At 35.4% G+C, this 18,264-nt stretch overlaps 1 protein-coding gene across 1 annotated transcript in view; it reads left to right on the top strand.

Moving 5' to 3' along the window:
- Positions 1 to 7,940: 7,940 nt before the first annotated feature.
- ARHGAP24 (Rho GTPase activating protein 24) overlaps positions 7,941 to 18,264 on the top strand; it is a 654,421-nt gene continuing 644,097 nt past the window's right edge. Inside the window, exon 1 of the mRNA XM_019465261.2 lies at positions 7,941 to 7,960. The gene's annotated coding sequence lies outside the window, so the exon portion shown is untranslated. The remainder of the gene's footprint in view (positions 7,961 to 18,264) is intronic.

Below are 18,264 nucleotides of genomic sequence, written 5' to 3'. Positions count from 1 at the left end.
TTTGATAAAGGGTTAGTATCAAAAATCTATGAACAACTTATCAAACTCAACACCCAAAAAACAAATAATCCAGTGAATAAATGGGCAGAAGACATGAATAGACACTTTTCCAAAGAAGACATCCAGATGGCCAACAGACACATGAAAAGATTCTCAACATCAGTCATCATCAGGGAAATATAATCAAAACCATGAAGAGATACCACCTCACACCTGTCAGAATGCCTAAAATGAACAACTCAGGAAACAATAGATGTTGGCGAGGCTGCAGAGAAAGGGGAACCCTTTTGCATTGTTGGTGGGAATGCAAACTGGTGCAGCCACTCTGGAAAACAGTATTCAGGTTTCTCAAAAAATTAAAAATAGAACTTCCCTGTGACCCAGCAATTGCACTACTAGGTATCTATACAAAGGATACAAAAATGCTTATTTGAAGGAGCACATGTACCCCAATGGTTATAGTTGCACTTTCCACAACAGCCAAACTATGGAAACAGCCCAAATGTCCATCAACCAATGAATGGATAAAGACGATGTGGTATATAAATACAATGGAATACTACTTGGCAATGGAAAAGAATGAAATCTTGCCATTTGCAACAACATGGATGGAGCTAGAGGGATTATGTTAAGTGAAATAGTCAATCAGAGAAAGACAGAGATATGATTTTACCCATATGTGGAATTTGAGAAACAGAACCAGATGAACATAGGGGAAGGGAAAGAATAATAAGATAAAAACAGAGAGGGAGACAAACCATAAAAGACTCTTAAATATAGAGAACGAACTGAGGGTTGCTGTTGGAGGGTGGGATAGGGGGATGGGTTAACTGGGTGATGGCATTAAGGAGGGCACTTTTTAGGGATGAACACTGGGTGTCATATGTAAGAGATGAATCACTGAGTTCTACTCCTGAATCCAAGACTTCACTGTTTGTTAACTCCCTAAATTTAAATAAAAAAATAAAAAAAAAAAGAATTTAAAAAAGGTGCCCAATCATCTTAAAATTGTGGTGTCTATAGTGAGAAAATATTTAAATCATTTTCTGCAAAGCATTTTTTTAGAGCTAAAAATCTAAAGAAACATTTTAAATAGTCTAGAAATTATATTTATATTTCTAAATTATAGTACTATGTCTATCTGTAATCCTAGATCTTTGTAATTCATTATTTGATAAAATAGAGTACTCTTTTCTTACAACATTTTTGTTATAAGCATAAATAGTTTTGTTGGAGAGATTACTGTTAATTATGTTTTTCTTTACAATATTTAATATCTTTGCTTAATAATTTGTAATTGAATAGTTTAGAATTAATGCAAATCAATATAATTTGCATAAAATTATAAATCAAGATTGGTAGAGTGAAATGTCTAGTTTTACACAATATTTATGGATAATAAAGGGAAATTGACTGACTTGTGTCTATTCAGTTTGCAAAGCATCTGCCAAAATGTTGCACAAGGTGGTACTTCTGAATAGATATTAGGTTTCCTAGTTCCACTGACTTCTCTTGTTGAAAGTTTTCATAGGATGCAAACAGATGTCTAATTTGCTAATCTATCACAAAGAAAAGAAAACTAGGATTAGAGGTGATGAATTTGTCTTGTTTTATTGAATTTGTGTTGTTTTATTATTTCTGAAATCCTGAAAATAAATGAGAAATAGAAGCATGAATCTACAATTTTGTGAAATTTTGAAGACATACCCTTTTTAAGAAATTATTTTTTGGTCAGGGCAAAAAATTTTTGTAGAAATGATAAATGATTCAATTTCTTCTGAGATTACTTGCCCTTTTGCTCTTAGTATATTTGTGTCTTTATACTTAAGTGATTTTAATACTTTGCAAGCATGGTAGTTTTCATCTCTAGAAGTTTTATTTGAGTGTATTTTTGTATCTCCATGTCTCCAGTTAACATTCCCAGTTCTTCTAACTTCCTGAGCATATGGAATGCAGTTATAACTGTTTTATTGTCCTTGTTTACTAATTCTATCATTTGTATACTTCCTTTTTTTTAAGTTTTTTAAAAATGTTTTTAATTTATTTTTGAGACAGAGAGAGACAGAGCATGAGCAGGGGAGGGGCAGAGAGAGAGACACACACACAGAATCCGAAGCAGGCTCCAGGCTCTGAGTTGTCAGCACAGAGCTCTACGCGGGGCTTGAACTCATAGACTGTGAGATCAGGACCTGAGCTGAAGTTGGATGCTTAACCGACTGAGCCACCCAGTCGCCCCAATCATTTGCATAATTTCTGGGTCAATTCCAACTGATCAACTTTTTTCTACTCATGGGTGAAATTTACTTATTTCTTCACATGCTGGCTAATTTTTTATTGGAAGGCATACATTACAAATTTTACCTTGTTGGCTGCTGGATATTTTTGTAAGTTACTTGGAAACCATTTGTTCCTTTTGAGCCTTTCACTGAAACTGTTATGTAGAATGAGAGCTGCCTGGATTCTAGGGCAGCTTTTTTCCAGTATTGAGGCAAAGCCCTTCTAAATACTGTAATCAGTGTCCTGTAATTTATGCGTCCTGGCTGCTGGGACGAGGAACTGTTCATGGCTCTGTGTGAACTTTGGCATTTTTTCCCTCTAATCATTTTGGATGTTTCTTTCCTTGGCCTTGAGTGGATTCCTCACACTTAGGCTCGGATCAGGACTCAGCCAAAGACAGGAGGGGGATGCGCTTCAGCTCTTGGTACACTCTCTTTTTGCAGCTCTGCTCTCTCTGAATTCCAGCTGCCGTGACTCTCCTGAAATCCCAGTGTCCTCTTCTCTTATGAGTCTACCAGGCATAGGTTCTCGCTCCCTGAACCATGACCTGTAAAGCTCTCTAGTCACTAAGATGACACGATTTCCTGTGTTTAAAAATCACCTGTTTTTTATTGTCTGATGTTCAATATCTTGAGAATTGTCATTTCATATATTTATCCATTTATTTTTATTTTTATTTTTATTTTTTTTGCGATCTTTTTTTTATTTTTTATTTATTTTTATTTTTTAATATATGAAATTTACTGTCAAATTGGTTTCCATACAACACCCAGTGCTCATCCCAAAAGGTGTCCTCCTCAATACCCATCACCCACCCTGCCCTCCTTCCCACCCCCCATCAACCCTCAGTTTGTTCTCAGTTTTTAACAGTCTCTTATGCTTTGGCTCTCTCCCACTCTAACCTCTTTTTTTTTTTTTTCCTTCCCCTCCCCCATGGGTTTCTGTTATGTTTCTCAGGATCCACATAAGAGTGAAACCATATGGTATCTGTCTTTCTCTGTATGGCTTATTTCACTTAGCATCACACTCTCCAGTTCCATCCACATTGCTACAAAAGGCCATATTTCATTCTTTCTCATTGCCACGTAGTATTCCATTGTGTATATAAACCACAATTTCTTTATCCATTCATCAGTTGATGGACATTTAGGCTCTTTCCATAATTTGGCTATTGTTGAGAGTGCTGCTATAAATATTGGGGTACAAGTGCCCCTATGCATCAGTACTCCTGTATCCCTTGGATAAATTCTTAGCAGTGCTATTGCTGGGTCATAGGGTAGTTCTATTTTTAATTTTCTGAGGAACCTCCACACTGCTTTCCAGAGCGGCTGCACCAATTTGCATTCCCACCAACAGTGCAAGAGGGTTCCTGTTTCTCCACATCCTCTCCAGCATCTATAGTCTCCTGATTTCTTCATTTTGGCCACTCTGACTGGCGTGAGGTGATATCTGAGTGTGGTTTTGATTTGTATTTCCCTGATAAGGAGCGACGTTGAACATCTTTTCATGTGCCTGTTGCCCATCCGGATGTCTTCTTTAGAGAAGTGTCTATTCATATTTTCTGCCCATTTCTTCACTGGGTTATTTGTTTTTCGGGTGTGGACTATATTTATCCATTTAAAGTTTTCTTTCAGAAAAAAAAAAAAAAGATAAGTCCATCCCTCATTACTCTATTTTTCCTGGAAGAGAAAATTTCTTCTGATGTTATTGGGTTCACACAATTTTGGGTAGAACATCTTGAAGGGAACAATTAGTAAAAAGAGCTCAAGATCTGGAGGGAGAAGATGTGGATTTTGAGGATCTGGGTTTTGTGGTTCCTGAAATCTTTGGCAAATATGCTCTTGGAACTATGAGAGCACAGAAGATAGGTACTTCATTAAACCTAATTGGAAACTAACCTTTCAGTATGTTTACATATTTCTGTGTTTAAACCTCTCAAATGACTCCCTGTGGTAAAGGAATGTAGATATGAGAGGGTGCAAAAAAGGCTGCAAGTCTGTCATTTGTATTGTATGACTGAGACCGTGTGTATGTGTTGTAGTAGTTGTGGGTGAGGTTTCGGAGAAGGTGACAAGAAATGAGGCAGGAGATATGTATGAGGGATGCATCTTAAGACTTGTCTGAAATTGCCTAATCACAAATACTTCCAAAGGAAGTAATTCAAGAATGACTAGCTTAAAATAAAACAGATGCAATTCAGAGCTCAGCTGTCAGAGAATCTGCAACAATTTGAAAGAAATTAAATTTTTACTGTAGAAAAATTACAAACCAGTGTCCTGCAAACCTTTAGGGTCACTCTCCAATAGCCTTGGGTGAAAAGTTAAATACATAAAATGTCCCCAATCTGTTATTTATTTAACAGAGATAGGAGTGTCAAGATGAAGCTCTGGAAGGGTGACTAGAGTAACTTCTGGACAACTCTTCCTTGAGCACATTGGATTCCTGCCAAGCATTTCACACTTGATGAGACTGATTATAGGCTTACTTTTAAATTAGAAAAGTTTAGACCATTAATGATTATAGATCATTTGCTAATTGCACAACATTGCACTGCATGCTGTGAGACATTACATACAAAGAAAAGAGAAATCATGGTCTTGTTACAACATACATTTCTAGAGGCCTGACATTTTCATTTAAAGATAAAAGGCAGCAAAGTGAATGCTCATGAATTACACGAATGGAAATATTTTACCTAATTCTATCACCATTGGAAACACATCTTTATTTTTCACATAAAGAATGTATCATGAAAAGTTTTGTTCCTAGACATAGTAGAGGCCAAAAACATGACTTTGTAGAGATCTTTGGATACGAGTTCTGAGCTCCATAGAATGTCAAACTATAATGACATATCTCTTAAGCTTGCAGACATAATTCAACTCAAAGGGTAATTTTTCACTATATGCCTAACCTGTTCATGAAATGTTTTGTTTACAATATATTCTTCAATGCAGGGTAATGAGAACAGAAATTATTTTTGTAATGCTTCGGACAACTAATATGGAAGCATATTGAGATGATAAACTTAAAGCAATATTGGATTTTATGGTTAACTTTTTTTCCTGCATGGTAGCAAATAATGAATACTTATATTGAAGAAAAATATATAAATTGGACATGCTCAGAATATGCATTATATAATATAATGAGGTGACTGCAGGATCTCTTTATTGATCTAGTCATCTAACAGAAAGGGACCATTTAAAGAGTGTGATTTTTAGGTAAAGGGGAACCTTCAGTATTCACTGATAACTGGGAGTACCACACACTGACATATATTTGTTTTGAGGTTGAAATTTGGTAGTAAGTGCCAATGGTGATTTAGAGATGTGAGAAAACCTCAGATTTTATCCTGATAACATTCTTTCTCTAATGAACAGGATATCTATGCCTATGGGTTTTTAAAACACTTGGATTGATTTGGTCACTTACAATGGTTGATGCTCTGAGTCTAAAAACATCTAGACCCTAAATACATAAAGTCCAATTTAGTGAATGTAAAAAGCAGGAAGTATAAAACTGGACCTCTCTTTTAATATGGGAACTTCCTGTATTGAGGGAAGTATAATTCTTTTTAAATCAAGCAATGCCAATTGATGTATTTTGGAATATTTTGGGGAAATATTCTTGTGCCTTTTACCACTTGTCCAACTCTTTTCTCTTGTGGTTTACATTTCAATAGGCCCTTCATTTCATAGTGGTAATCTGCCAGCTGCTAGATTCTTGTTAATGAGTTCATTTGGATGCATACTCTTCCTTTAGTTAACACATGCCAAGCTTTCTCTTCATGAAGTAAATCTTCTAATTTTGCTTGCCAAATTGGTTGTTGGTGGTTGTTTATACAGCTTCCTGAAATATGCTACCTGACAATTTTGGATTAATAAAGATTGAATTGCATTGTGGTGACATTTTCAGTCAGGATTACAGCAGCTCATATTTACACTTTCAAGATGGTAAGGGAATAGTTTGTCAGACTGAAGAAATTGTGCTTCATTTTAATGCTTCCTTACTAATATCAACAAGGCAGATTTTCAAATAGTTCACTTGCATTTCATCCAGAACCCCGCTCTTTATTTAGATAGGGTTCTGGGGTGTCTGCCTAGATGACCCTTTACTTGCATCTGGGCTTAGCTAACTTCTCATCCTTTAGGACACAATTAAGGCACTATCTTGTCCCTAAAGACTTCCTCATGCTTATTGAAAATAATGCTGCAATAAACATAGGGGTGCATGTATCCCTCTGAATTAGTGTTTTTGTATTTTGGGGGCAAATACCCAGTAGTGTGATTCCTGGATGGCAGGGTAGTTCTATTTTTAATTTTTTGAAGAGCCTCCATACTATTTTCCACAGAGGCTGCACCAGTTTTCATTCCCACCAACAGTGCATGAGGGTTCCTTTTTCTCCATATCCTCACCAACACTTGTTGTTTCTTGTGTTTTTTATTTTAGCCGTTTTGACAGGTGTGAGGTAAAGCTAGAGAGTATAATGCTAGGCAAAATAAGTCAGAGAACGACAGATACCATATGATTTCACTCATATGTGGAATTTAAGAAATTAAAAAACAAACAAAGGGGGAAAAAGAGAAACAAAGCAAGAAACAGACCCTTAATTATAGAGAACAAACTGATGCTAATGAGAGGGGGGGCGGGTGTGGGGATGGTGAAATAGGTGATGTGGATTAAGGAGAGCACTTGTTGTGATGAGTATTGGGTGATGTATAGAATTGTTGAATCACTGTATTATACACCTGAAGCTAATATAACACTGTATGCTAGCTCTACTGGAATTAAAATTAAAAACTTAAAAAGAAAAAGACTTCCTCATGCCTAGACTTAGGGCCAGGTGCCCCTCTTATACCAGTCTAGTGTCTGCCTCATCACAACATAAGTTGCCTGCTACCACAATGACCTGTTTACATGCGTAACAGCTTTAGCCACTAGAAAGTGGGTTCTTTGAAAGTGGATTCTTTGGAGTGGGTCTCCAAAGCTAGGTACCTAACAGGCACCAATAAAAGTTTGTTGAATTAAGAACGGTGTAATTGTGGTTGTTTAAGATTGATGAGTATCCGTGCTTTTTTTTGTGTATAGAATATTTATAAAGTATGTTTTCATTATGGGGTATGTTTTTGTACAGTTGGTTGGAGAATATCTTTATAAAGGATATTTTCGGGTTACCAGTTAATCACTTTGGGTCTTGTTTTTTTTTTAACCAAGGTGCTAAAATCTCTGGGTAGCCAGGGTGCGACTTCTCAACCTAACTCTGTGAAATTACTCCTTTACTGTCTCAGTATGCTCAAATGATTGTGAATGGTTTTCTAGGTCTTAGAAAGTCTTTTGGTATTTAAATAATAACATATAACTTAAAAACTATTTTCAAACATACACAAAATCATATTATGTAGCTGATATGGAACTACTTCCCACAAAGTTTTTATATAAATAAATATACATATATTTATGAGAATGATGTTATGAAACTATGTTTCCAGTAATAGAATGCATAAGACCTAGTTACTGATTGCATAAACTGTATAAACATATGTGTGTGATCTAGTATTGACCCATTAAACCAAACACATTTGTTAAGATTGAATCAGTAGCAGAAAATGTTTCAATTTTTTTTTTCCTTTTTAGAATACTGGCTGAGTTGGGTCTGCTGCTTATAATTCTGAAGGGTAAGGTAAGAACATGAATTGAATACCTACCATATACCAAGCATCTTATATAAATAGTCTAGTTTAAAATTTACAATAAGCCTAGGTTACTGTCCCATTTTATAGATGAGAGAAGTGAGTATCATAGATGCTTATGCCATAGATCTTATGTTTGTTGTTCAAATTTTCAGAGTTAGTCAGTGATGAAGTCTGGTTTTGAAGCCAGGTATATTTGAGAATAATTGGTAATAGATTTGGCCCAATAATTGCTCTTTGAACTTTAGCCATTGACCAATTTGATTTGTATACCCAGGTCCCTTTGATGATGTAGTAAACAAAAGCAACACATTGCTGAAAATATATTATTGTTAAAAAGAGTTAACAGGAACCGTAAAGGAGATTGTACCATTATTATGTATAACCTGAGTTTATGCAGATTTGTAAAGAATAATTTAACATATGTCTCTTATGTTCTTTTAATTTCTTTTTTCTTTCTTTCCTTTTTTAAAAAAGTGGCTAAAGACAGATGCTGCTTTTCTTATGAGTGCTTATACATGTATAAAATCTCTAATTAGGTTTTCTTAAATATTAGCAGTTTTTTATCCAGTAGAATTTGTCAAGAAGAAAATAGAACAAAGAATATTTATACCATTCTTCACTTATACATATGAAAAATTGAAAGTAAAAGGTATTTGACCTGATAATGGATGCCTGCTAACATTTTGGAAACTTTTCTAATAGAATGCAAAGTTACTAAATGATAGAGAAAAAATATCTTTCAGTGACATGTCTGAAGATGGTAACAGTTAACATTTTCTTTCTATATGGAAAACAGTTGACATTAATGCAGTATATAGTGAACATTTTCAAAAGATGCCAAGTGAATGTAAATTAGCTATAACCACACACAAGGATAAAGCCAGCCCTGAAGTTACAGATGAAAAAACAATCTATTGGATTAACCTTTGTTTCCACAACTATTATAGCCAGTGTGACCCTGGCTGAATATTATAATTTAGACACTGAATATTAATAATTTAGATCTCACCCCCATTTGTAATTAGAAGGTTACCAGCCACCATTCCCCAATTATCTTTCCAAGTGGTACAACATCTTAATATGTCAAATAGAATTTGTAGATGCAGCAGTAAATTAAAAAATAATAAAAATTTAAACTTAAATTAAGATTAAAGAGAGAGAGAGAGAGAGAGAGAGGGAGCTATTTTGACCTGAAGAGGGGAGCTCCAGTGCCAGACCCATTCCCTGGCATTGACCCAGAGACAACAATCCTGGTGGCAGAGCTGTGCTTCATTTAAATATTTTTATTATTTATTTTTCTCTTGAAAATGTATGCTGTGCGCATGACATCAACTTCCAAGCATATAAAAAGCCATTCCCAAACATAAGCCTTTCTTTTATTGTCTTGTTTCTATTTCCCAGAGGCAACACCATTGCAGTTTTTTGAGACTTTATCCAGATTATATATTTATTTTAAACAACGGAATTTCTGGAACGCTCTGTCATGTATATGTCCCCATGAAACACATTAAGTGCACTTTCCTTTTCTATTCTGCACCTTTGGCTGAAAATTAAAGTTGCCTGGCAATTCTGTCATCACATGCTTAATATGATATGTAAATTGTTGGCATCTTTGCCCTCTGTGGCCTCAGCTGCCTGAGAACTCCCACAATAGCAGCAGGATGAATGACAGGCCACATCCAGTAGCATGTGTTTAATTTTCAGTGAGCTACCATGAGAAAAAAGAATACGTCTTTGTATTTAATGAAGGTTTAATATGCTTATCCTGGCATTATATTACCTTTCTGGCAGCTAGGTGATTGAAAAAGAAAATATGTGTATTTGTGTGTCTCCTTACATAGTTGTCATGTATGCAGAGAGTGATTGAGGGCTTCTACTTTATGAATTTATGAAAAATTGTTGTGTTTTCTGGGAAGCAGAAATCTGTCTCTACTGTGCCTTTCCACCGTCGTCTTGGTGGTGCTATAAATTCTTATCTCCTTAAACTGCTTCACTGAAGCATAATTGGCACACAGTAAACACCACATATTTAAAATACATAATTTGATAAGTTTTGACCTAGGTATAAACAGTGAAACCATCACCACAGTAAAGATGATGAACACATCTGTTACTGCTAAATGTCTCCAGGGGCGCCTGGGTGGCTCAGTCGGTTAAGCGGCCAACTTCGGCTCAGGTCACGATCTCACACTCCGTGAGTTCGAGCCCCCGCGTCGGGCTCTGTGCTGACCGCTCAGAGCCTGGAGCCTGTTTCAGATTCTGTGTCTCCCTCTCTCTCTGACCCTCCCCCGTTCATGCTCTGTCTCTCTCTGTCTCAAAAATAAATAAACGTTAAAAAAAAAAACAACTAAACGTCTCCTAATGCCCTTTGGAATTTCCTCCCTTTTGCCTTCCCCAGCCTATACCCAACGACTACTCTGTTTTCTTGAACTACAAATTAGCTACTATTTTCAAAAACTATATGTAAATGGAGTCATACACTGTATATTCTTTTTAATCTGGGTTTTACTCAGCATAATTATTTTGCATTTCATCCCTGTTGCTGCATGTATCAGTGGTTCACATCTTCTTCCTGCTGTGTAGTAGTCCACTGAATAGATGTACTACAATTTGTTCATCCATTCACTTATTTAGGGATGTTTGGATTGGTTCTAGCTTTTAACTCCTACAAATAAAGCTTCCATGAACAATTATGCTCAGGTCTTTCTATGGACGTCTTCTTTCATTTTCTTCGGTAAACGCTAAGGAGTAGGATGGGTGAGTCATATGATAGGTGGGTATTTAATTTTTTAAGAGACTGCCAAACTGTTTTTTGAAGTGACTCTACCATTTTACATTCCCAACAACAGTGTATGAGAGTTCTAGTAGCACCACATCTTGCCAACCTTTGATATGTTCAGTGTTTTAGTTTTGATAATTTTAATAGGTATGTAGTGGTAGCTCATTGTGTCTTTAATTTGCATTTTTTCCAATGACATATGATACTGACCATCTTTTCATGTTCTTTTTTGCCATCTGTATCTCTTCCTTGGCGAAATGTCTGTTCAAACTATTGCTTTAATTAATTAATTCAAATTGTTTTTGTATTTAGTTTTGGAAGTCATATATATTCTAGATACAAGTCCTTAATCCCATATGATTAGCAAATATTTTCTGTATGCAAGTATTTTCTCAACCTATGGTATGTTTTCATTATCTTTACAGTGTCTTTCAAAGAGCAGACATTTTAATTTTTATGAAGTCTAGTTCATCAGTTAAAAAAATATGGGTTATGCCACTAGTGTTATATTTTAGAACTTTTTGCTTAGGTCAAGGTCACAAATACTATCTCCTATGGTTTTTTTTAGAAGTTTTTAAATTTAGGTTTTACATTTAAGTTTGTAATAACTTTTGAGTTAATTTTTATATGTGGGGTGAAGTATTGAGCATAGTTTATTGTTTTGCCACTAGTGCTACCCTGTCTTAATTACCGTGGCTTTATGCAACTTTTGAACTTCCAAATCTAAGTCTTCAAACTTTGTTTTTCTTATGTAAAGTTGTTTTAGCTATTTTGGTCCTTTTCATTTGCACATGAACTTTAGAATCAGTTTATTGATCTTCATAAGTAGGCATGCTATACTTTTGATTAGGATTACATTGAAACTGTGGATCCATTTGGAGAGAATTGACATCTTATCAATGTTGAATCTTTTGTTCCACGAACATGGTAGATCCTCCCATTTGTTTAGGTCTTCTTAATTTCTCTCAGCAATACTTTCTAGTTTTCGGTGTATAGGTCTTACATATTTTTTGACAGATTTATTTCTAAGCATTTCTTATTTTATTGCAAATGGCATTAAAATTTAATATCTGATTGCTCTTTGCTAGTATATAAAAATATAATTGATATTGATGTATTTTTCTTGTATCCTTCAATTTTGCAAAACTCACCAATTAGTGCTAGTAGCTTTCTGTTAGATTCCATAGAATTTTCTACATGGTCATTGTGTCATCTGCAAATAAAGATAGTTTACTTACTACTTTTTAATCTGTATGCCATTTATTTACTTTTCTTGTCTTACCACACGTCCTAGCACCTCTAAGACAAATTTCAATAGAACTAGTGAGAGTGGTCATGCTTGCCTGTTTCTGATCTGAGAAAGAAACATTAACTTCCCCTTCAGTTTTAAAGATATTTTTGTTTTAGTATGACAGTACTTTAAAGGCAGCACTCCACTGTCTTCCAACTTGTATTTTTTCTAATGAGAAACTTGTAGTCATTCTTTCTCATCTTTGTTCCTCTGTGTGTGCTGTGTCTTTTTTCTCTGACTGCTTTTAAAATTTTGTCTTTATCATTATTTTAAGCAATTTGATTTTGATGTGCTTCGATAGTATTTTTTGTTTATTTGTTTCTTGTTTTGGGGGTTAATAGAGATCCTTGGATCTATAAGCTTATAAATATATTTTTAAGTCAAATTTGGACATTTTTCAGTCATTGGTTCAAATATTGATTGCTTCTGTCTCCACTCTTCTTTAAGGACGACTCTACTTACAATTACATCATACACTTCATAGGCTGTCTCGTAGTTCACTGATGTTCTCTTTATTTGTTTTTGTTTTTGTTTTGCTGATTCATTTTTGATGGTTTCTAGTGCTATGCCTTCAATTTTACTAATCTTTTCTTCTGTAATGTCCAAATCATTGTTTATTCCATCTAGTGTATTTTTTACCTCAGATATAGTAGTTTTCATCACTAGAAGTTTGATTTGCATCTTTTTTATATCTCCCATGCCATTACTTTTTATAGATGAGGAAACTGAAGCACATAGAAGGTAAGAAATTTGCCCAAGATTCCAGAGCTATTAAGAAGTGGATACCAGGGATACAAATTTAGGCAGCCTGATCCCAAAGACTTCATTTTTAATCAATGTGTATATTCTTTTTTTTTTTAATTTTTTTAATGTTTATTATTGACAGAGAGAGAGAGAGACAGAGCATGAGTGGGGGAGGGGCAGAGAGAGAGGGAGACACAGAATCTGAAACAGGTTCCAGGCTCTGAGCTGTCAGCACAGAGCTGGACGCGGGGCTCGAACTCACAAACTGCGAGATCATGACCTGAGCCGAAGTTGGACGCTCAACCGACTGAACCACCCAGGAACTCCTCAATGTGTATATTCTTATTTTAAATGGTATATCACTATCCCATACTATTTTTTTCCAAAGCATTTAGAACGATTGTCACTTAAAAGAACATAAAAATTGTTATTTTTGTTGTTATAGTAAACTATCAGCAAGCTGCAAAACTTCCTCAACTTTTAAAACTCAACTTAGATGACAGTTCTTAAAAATCTTCCCGATCCTTCACCACCAATACAGGCTTTTCAAGCTTTTGTTCTTCTGTCTATAATGGTATTATAGCATTTTGTAGTTGAATTTTGAATTCAATATTCAGTTGAATATTGAATGGAGGGTAGGTTGTTTGGTGGACTAAGTAAATATTTAGGGCATATGCAGCCTATTTTATGGTCAGTGGTTGAAGTGCTGACAGCAATCAAAGAAGGTCACCAGATACTAGCAAGAAGGATAGATAACGTGACGTCTCAGCATAGGTGATGTACCATGGATAAGGACTGGGCAGTCTTCAAGGGCTACCTTGGCTCCAAAAGGCTTCTCGGGTTGTTGTATATGGTGACACTACTCCAGAGGGTTCCATTCATGTCAGTATCTATGTGAATAGTAATCCCCTAGAATTGTGGAGTCCATAACCATCACAATGGCATGCAGCTGCTCTTTGAGGTTATCACGTATATTACAGAATAAAATGACTTAAATTGGAACTCCACTGAGGCAAGGTGGCCTCTGAATACTAATTCTTCTTTCAACAACAGGATTCCCTGAGGCCTGGTTACACTGTCTTAGGCTCAACAAACGTATCATCTCTTATAACTAACTACTTCTTCCTTTCCTGTTTACTTAATTTCTTCTCTTTCAATCCGAGGATGTTTTTCTTCTGTCTTTGGGACAGTAAATTCAGGTCTAATTCATTGGGTTTCTCCTTTGCCCTGAGTCCTGTCAGAAGTTAGGCTTTTGAAACTTAAAAATATTTATATTTTCTACAGTAAACCAGTTTTCCTTGAAGATTATATACTGCAAGATCAGATTATTGCACAAATGGAGGAGTGAGTCAGAAATACTGGAAAAGTGAGAAGTGTTACTTATTATTTCAAACACATTTGTCTCCCCAAATAGACCATGAACTCCTTAAAGAATTTGCCCTCAAGGGTAAGGAACATGTTTTTTATAAACAAAGATATTGGATTTGAGTGCCATACAGATTTGCTGCAAGGTACATTTTCAGTTCTTTCCATTTCTCATTAGTTGCTACTACTTCAGAGGAATTCTGTTCTATTATTGCATTTTGAAGAATTTAATCCCATCCCTGTAAATGTGTTGTGTACCTGGCTAATAATTTATATCTGTGCTACAGAAGTGATTTAGTTTATAAGACTAATATTAGTTTCCCTAATTTTAGTAACTATTATATTAATTTTTCTCCTCTAACCCTTATTATAGCTTATAACTATTTAAATTGACTACATTCCATCATGCAAGCCTCTTAGATTCATGTCTCTGAATTTTGAACAGTGGATGACCTATCCCAGTCTTTAATATTAACTATCAGGATCCTCACATTTTTTTGTGTGTGTTAAAATGATCTATTCCATATTTGCATAGGTATTAGGTAATTATACTTAAAACAATAGGGGCAAAGATTTAATGAGTTGGTATTCATTTTATTTTGTATATCTGGAATTACAGTTCATACCTAAAATGTAATTTAGTGTTAATTATGTACAAATTAGAATATGTAAAAATTGTAATTAGTTGCCATCACCTGCTGGCTATAGACACAAATCAATACTTAAAAAAAAATCTCTCCTGAGTTTATTATTTGCTTTCTTCTTTTTTTAAAGATTTTTTAAAAGTTTATTTATTTTGAGAGAGACACAGAGCAAGTCGGGAAGGGGCACAGAGAGAGGAGACAGAGGATCTGAAGTGGGCTCTGTGCTGACAGCAGAGAGCCCGGTGCCCGGTTTGAACTCACGAACCATGAGGTCATGACCTGAGCTGAAGTCAGATGCTTAACTGATTGAGCCACCCAAACATCCTGAGCTTATTATTTTCAGTAGTAAGAACTATGGATTCACGTGGTGTAGACTTACCTTCTAGTTTCAGTTGTAGAAGTTCATTTTGTGACTTTGAGCAAATATTTAACTCTTCCAGTTATCTGTTTTCTTGCCTTTATGATGAAGACATTGGATTGGATCAGTTGTAAGCTCACTGCTTTGCTTGAATGTCAACTCAGGAAAAATTATCCTTTGAAACAAATAAAACAAATTTTACTGATTATGTATTTAATCAGGAAATTCAGTATCTGTAAAAATATATGTACTATTTCTTTTATTATTTCTCTGTGAATAAAGAGTTTCTCTTTTGAATTAAATTTCAAGAACTACATTAAAATGCTATCATGAAGAAGTGTTGAGACTTCTCAACACTTTAAATGAATTAAAATTTATTTTTGAAATTGCTGTATTTTGCCTCTTTACTAGCTTTCTAAACCACTTAACTGAAAATGTGTTGTATCATATCAGGACTCTTGATATTGTATTCTTCAAACCAAGATTTTCCCATTGCAAATGGGAAAAAATCAGCAGTGTTTTTAATCTAAAAAATATTATTCCCCAGGCCTCTTATGTTGGAACATATGATTTTCATCAGCCACTTTTCTTCCTCTTGCCAATGGCCATAGAAGTATTTTATGTTTTATTTATTTTGAAAACAGCCTGTCACATACACATTGCCACCTGCTGTTTTTTTTTTCTCCTATATTCCACACTGAGCAGATCGTTTCTTACATTGCTTGCCCAGTAATTTCAATCAACATATTCTTCCCTAATAGCCAGACCCAAGGAATAGAGCTGTAAAATATTGATTAACAAGTCATTTCTAAAGGCTGAAAAATAGTAGAATTTGGCCCTCTCCAAGCCCCATTTCTGAGCTCCACCAAAAAGTTAAAAGGGCCAAATGTGGTCTGTGGATTTCAAAATGTGCATCAATATACTCTATCATTTCTCAGATTCCAATTTTGAGAAAATTGGGGAATAATATTTTGGAAGCTTCAAGTAGTCAGTTACAGGTTGACAGGCCTAACTAGCCCCAGATAAAGAATATCAAGCCAGATTCCTAGAACTCCATTGAATTTGAAAACCCAGATTGACCTAGAAAGGACACAGCTTTCTTCGAATTTGGACCAGTGTTTACATAGGACGGCAAAGTTCAATGGGCTCATACAGAAAAAATTTAAAAAACAGACCACAAAAATATCATAACTGTAATAAAATTGCAAACAAAAATTTTCTAACAGTAACTATTGGTCCAAGTAATAATAGTATTTTCATGACAATGGAGTGTCTTAACAGATTTAGCAGAATTTAGAAGTACCGGTCATTAACAAGTTTAAAGTATTATTAAGTAGCTGAGTGCTACAAGGTGAGAATTATTTATTGCTGGTAAATTAAGTTCACATTTATAAAATGCATTACCATTTCATCCTGCTTGAGGCTGATGTGGTAGAGATATGCTATATATTCTCCAAACCTCATTTTATATCTCTCTTAGGCACATAGATAGACTATACTTTCCAGTCTCCCTTTTAGTTGGGAAGCATAGTCATATGATTGAGTTCTGACCAAAGATGTGGGCAAAAATAAAATATGCCCAGTAGAGGCCTGACACAAAGCTCTCTTATCATCCTTCACATCCTGTATCAATTCACACAGCCTTGAAGGAGGATTCAGTGGAAGATTTCAAGGCTGCAGGGAATAATAGAGACATTAGATTGGAAAAGCAAAAACAAAACTTGTTCTTTGAATTGCTGCATAGACTAGAGCCATGGCCACTTTGACATTCTGCTTAGAATTGTAAAGTGAGTAAAAAATTAATTTTTACAGTGTTCAGCCAGAGATTTTGGAATTGTTACTTATGGTAGTTAGCTTACCTTCAGCAATACAACTTATTGGTAGATTTGCCATTCTTCCTAAATATTGTGCCTACCATTCAGAAATCAACTGTGGGGTTTTTTTTAATGTTTTTATTTATTTATTTATTTACTTAAAAAAATTTTTCAGGGCGCCTGGGTGGCTCAGTCAGTTAAGCATCCAACTCTGGCTCAGGTCATGATCTCATAGTTTGTGAGTTCGAGCCCTGCGCTGGGCTCTGTACTGACAGCTCAGATCCTAGATCTTGCTTCAGATTCTGTGTCTCTCTCTCTCTCTGCCCCTCCCTGGCTCATGCTCTGTCTGTCTCTAAAAAAAATGAATAAACGTTAAAAAAAATTTTTTTTTGAGAGACAGAGAGAGACAGAGCATGAGTGGGGGAGGGGCAGAGAGAGGGAGACACAGAATCTGAAGCAGCCTCCAGGCTCTGAGCTGTCAGCACAGAGCCCAACGCGGGGCTCAAATCCTGAGATCATGATCTGAGCTGAAGTCGGATGCTTAACCGACTGAGCCACCCAGGCACTCTTATCTATCTATCTATCTATCTATCTATCTATCTATCTATCTATCATCTATTTTTGAAAGAGAGAGAGAGAGAGAGCGTGAGCAGGGGAGGAGCAAAGAGAGGGAGACAGAGGATCTGAAGCGGGCTCCACACTGACAACATTGAGAGCCAATGTGGGGCCCAAACTCATGAACCATGAAATCATGACCTGAACTGAAATCAAGAGTTAGACACTTACCCAACTGAGCCACCCAGGCAACTCAGAAATCAACTGTGGGTTTTGAAGTTTTGGTTCAACCAACAATGGCAAATAGATTTCACCTCATTGGACAATTATAGGATTGATTGTGGAAAGCTGAGGGGTTAACCTTTGCAGAATTTTGAGGCTATGTTTAAATTCAGTCGGAAAAAAGACCAGATTCATAGTGATTTTTGTCTTGAGCAAAAAGAGAAGAATGGTGTTCTAGATGCTATATATTTGAAATCTCTGGATAGGACAATTAAGTTTTTAGAAGGCATAGATAATGGAAAATAGTGAGAGAAGCCCAGTTGCAAAGTTACTTTTCTTATAATAATCACATAATTTACAACTGAAACTATGTAATTATAGCCCCAACTCTAAATCCTAGCATAGGGCCTCGATCTTAATTTGGTGAATTTTGGGAGAATGAATAAGTAAATAAACAAACAGGAAGTAAAGGTATTTGCCTGAGAAGAGGAAATTCTTTTAAAATACGTTGTAAAGCAA

This window comes from Panthera pardus, unplaced genomic scaffold (genome assembly GCF_024362965.1).
Source record: "Panthera pardus isolate Hobbes unplaced genomic scaffold, ASM2436296v1 HiC_scaffold_13, whole genome shotgun sequence".
NCBI lineage: Eukaryota > Metazoa > Chordata > Mammalia > Carnivora > Felidae > Panthera > Panthera pardus.
Note: the sequence above shows the minus strand (reverse complement) of the source record. Positions and strands in the feature narration are given on the sequence as shown.